We start from the raw sequence: 4,230 nt of genomic DNA, 5'->3' as shown, positions 1-4,230 counted from the left end.
ATATTCCTATGTAGGAATGTAAATAATTTAAGCATTTAATATCACTTATGATTTCTTTTTTCTGTTTATCTTTTTATACTTCTCAGGGTCTTGTTTTTGAAAGTCAATCATTTTCTATTCAGTTCAGGTCTTTTCATCACAAATGCCTAAAGGTCCTCTTTTTCATTGAAGTCCCATTTTTCCTCTGAAAGGTTTTGCTGGGTATGTGATTTTTGGCTATAGTCCCAATTCCTTTGCCCTCTGGAATATCATGTTCCATACCCTCTGATCCTTTAATGTAAATGCTGCTAGATCTTGTTTTAGCCTTATTGGAGCTCCACAGTATTTGAATTCCTTGTTTCTAGCTACTTGCAATATTTTCTCCTTGACCTGGGAGCTCTGGAATTTTGCTGTAATATTCTTAGAGGTTTTCCTTTTGGGATCTCTTTCAGGAGGTGATAAGTAGATTCTTTCAATTTTTATTTTACCCTTCTTCTTCTAGAATATCAGGGAAATTTCCATGACAATTTCTTGGACAATGCTGTCTAAACTCTTATTTTGGTCATGGTTTTCAGGTAGTCCAATGACTTTCAAATTATTTCTCCTGGATCTATTTTCCAGGTTAGCTTTTTTTCTCCCAAGGAGATATTTCATATTACCCTCATTTTTTTTTTATTATTCTTTTGGATTTGCTTTACTCTGTCTTGGTTTCTCATAGTCACTAGGTTCCATTTGTTCATTCCTAATTTTTAGGCAATTATTTATTTATTTTTTTGGTTGGTCAATGAGGGGTTAAGTGACTTTCCCAGCATTACACAGCTAGTAAGTGTCAAGTATCTGAGGCCATATTTGAACTCATGTCTTCCTGAATCCAGTGCCAATCCTTTATCCACTGCTCCACCTAGCTGCCCCAAGGCAATTATTTTCTTCAGAGAGCTTTTGTATCTCCTTTTCTTTTTGTTTTTTCAAGCTGTTGACTTTTTTCTCATGACTCTCCTGCATTACTCTCATTTCTCTTTCCATTCTTTCCTCCACCTCTCTAAATCTTCCTTCTATCTCTCCTACTTTCTCTTCAAAGTCCCTTTTGAGTGCTTCCATGGCTTGAGAACAATTCATATTTTTCCTTGAAGCTTTGGATATTGGGACTCTGTGCTTGCTATCCCCTTCAGAGGGTGCACCTCGATCTTCTTTGTCACTAAAGAAACTTTCGATAGATCTCATCTTTCTTTGCTTGCTTATCTTGCCATCTTTTACTTGACTTTTACCTCCCTTTTACAGTGGGGCCCTACTTCCAAGCTATACTGTCCCAAGCTTCAGAGGGTCCCAGTTGTTTCGGTTTGAGGAAGGGCAGGCCTTTCCTCTCACCTGGATCATTCTTTGGTGTGAAGATAACCTCAAGGCAATTTGTTAATTAACCAGCCAGCAAAACCTTGTGTGTTTTGGTTCTTAGCTCTGATGAGCCTGTGCCTCTCCCCCACCTGGGCCTCCCACTGCTCAAGATTTCTTCCTGCTTCCCTGCTGGGGTGAGATAGCAGAATTCCTCCTTAGGTCCCTCAGACACCCCTGTATTTTCCACCCCCCTTCCAGCCAGCCATTCAGTCCTCTCATTTGACCATAAATTTAGTTCCAGAAGACACTGGTACTACAGCTGATTTGGAGATTCGGGGGTAAGTTTCTCTGGTGCAGCCTGCCTGGGGACTATGTTGGTGTGATCATAGGGTTGGACTCTTCTTACAGCCTAGAACAGCCCCCTCTAAGCTTTCTTTGCCTGGAAAATAATCTTAGCCCATCTTTTTGTGGGTTTTGCTGCTCCAGGGGTTGTTTAATGGCTGTTTTGGGGGTCTTAAATGACTTTCAAAATCATAGATGTCATAGCTTTAAGAATTTTGGGGGACAATAGTAATCATTTAGCCTAAGCCCTTAATTTTGACACTGAGCCCCAGAGGCATTAAGGAACTTACTTACCCAAGGTCAATGAATCAGTAAGCAATAAAGCTAGAATTCACACTTGGATCTTCCATTTCCTTTTTACTATACGGCACTACCTCCACAAAGGTAAACAAAGTCACATTGCCCTTCAAATCCTCCACTGAAGGCATTTTATAGCCTGTTTAATATAAATGGTCTAAAATTATTGTATATAAACATAAAAGATCTATAGCTGTCATGGTAAGGACTAACTTCAACACAGATATGTTAAATATGTAATCTTGAAATTATTCTTAGGCATGTATAGCCTTCACTAACTCTATATACCTAATATGTTTTCATGAAAGAAAATGACCATGGAAGAAGATTGTGCATCTTTGCTTTAAACAAATAGCTTTAGATGTATTATTGAGAAATAATAGGAATTGTCTAGGGTCAAAACCCTTTCATTTCTACTAATTGCTTCCTATGCATTTCGTTGTAATTCCACCATTTCCTTTCATCTCCGTTTATATATATATATATATATATAGATATAGATATATATATATATGTGTGTGTGTGTGTGTGTGTGTGTGTGTGTGTGTGTGTTTGTATGTATGTGTATGTATATAAGTATCTAACCATTCACACCATCATAACAAGAGATATGAAAAATAAATTACTTTAGATTTTTCCCTGAAATGGGAGAATTTTGTTGTTGTTCAGTTGCTTTAGTTGTGTCCAACTTTTCATGACTTCATTTGGGGATTTCTTGGCAGAGGTATTGGAACTGTTTGCTCTTTCCTTCTCCAGCTCATTTTACAGATAATGATATTGAGGCATACAGGATTAAGTGTTTTGTCCACGGTCACACAGCTGATAAATGTCTGAGGACATATTTGAACTCAAATCTTCCTGACTCCAGGCCTGGTGCTCTATCCACTATATAACCTACCTTCCCAAATAGGAGAATAAAAGGCAAGAATGGCAAATTTCCTTTAAAACTTATTGGCTTCATCATAAGTTATTGCACAGCAGTACCATCACACCTAATCAATTGGTTTTTTTTTTTGAAACGTCACCTGTAATGGCCAATGTAGGCACTGCATGACTGACTTCCCACCAGCTTGATCTACTGCCTTATAATGAAAAGCCTCCAGCGCAATTGGAGGATATAAAGAGCTGGAATTGCAAGCAAGGTACCTTTGCTAATGCCTCCTAGAGCTGTAGCCCCACAAACAGATATGTAGTTCATAATACAACAGAAAAGAGGCTCTCTCACAATTCAAGACAATAATTTTTAGTGACCTTGTGTTTTGCCCTACCTAATTTTCTCCCTTTTTCTTCTAAACAAATGTAATTTTCTTCCTAGAATTTGACATAAAAGTGTTTCAATTGGTAACAGCAGCATTTGTGCAGCTGATCCTCTCCTCTCTTACTATGTCCAAGTGATGTCAAAATAAGTCGGTTCACTTAATGAAGTTAAATAACTGCTCAGTTCAGCAAACACATCTGTCAAAGCAGCTGATTGGCTATCTGCAGAATTGTGCTTCTTCAGCAAAGAACAATCTGTCACCAATGACAGCACATTGTAAGCAGTGGAGATTTAGGCATACTCCAACTCAAACCTCAGTCTAAAAGGCAGTATGGAAGCCTGTATATAGCAGCCTGGGTTTGGAACCTGGAACACCTGGGTTAAAATTTTGTCTCAGATACTTAATTGCTATGTGACCCAGAAAAAGAACCACCTTTCTGGGCTTCAGTCTTTTTTTTTAAGCTCTAAAATAAGAATAAAGATAACATATAGGATTGTTGTGAAGATCAAGTGAGAAAATAAATATGGCATGCTATGTAGTCCTGAACTGTTGTTTTATTTTCCTCCTTATTTGATGGAAGAATTAGAGGCTTGTGGTCCAGTCACACACTACTGAATTTGGAGCTAGAAACAATCTTAGAGATCAGCACAAACAGTCCTTGTTGTGCAGATGAGGAAACTGAGGCTCAAAGAGATAAATTGATTTGACCTAACTCATAAAGATAATCAGAAATCACAAAATAAAAGACACAAGGCTAAGACATATGCCTTTTTACTCCATTTCTAATGATGTTGCACGATATTAGTTAATAAATGTTTTTTGAATGAACTAATGTTCAAATAATCAAGTCAATAAGTGTTTAATAAGGCATGCATTGTATTTAGCACTGTGTTAGTGATGGTGGGGAATAACAAGCAAATATAAAACAAAATTTTGCCCATGAAGTATTTTCAAACTAGTTAAGAAGATACACTTATATGCACTGGGTAAGTACATATATGCAGCTTTATTTTTTCTTTTATTT

This window comes from Dromiciops gliroides, chromosome 2 (assembly GCF_019393635.1).
Source record: "Dromiciops gliroides isolate mDroGli1 chromosome 2, mDroGli1.pri, whole genome shotgun sequence".
NCBI lineage: Eukaryota > Metazoa > Chordata > Mammalia > Microbiotheria > Microbiotheriidae > Dromiciops > Dromiciops gliroides.
Note: the sequence above shows the minus strand (reverse complement) of the source record.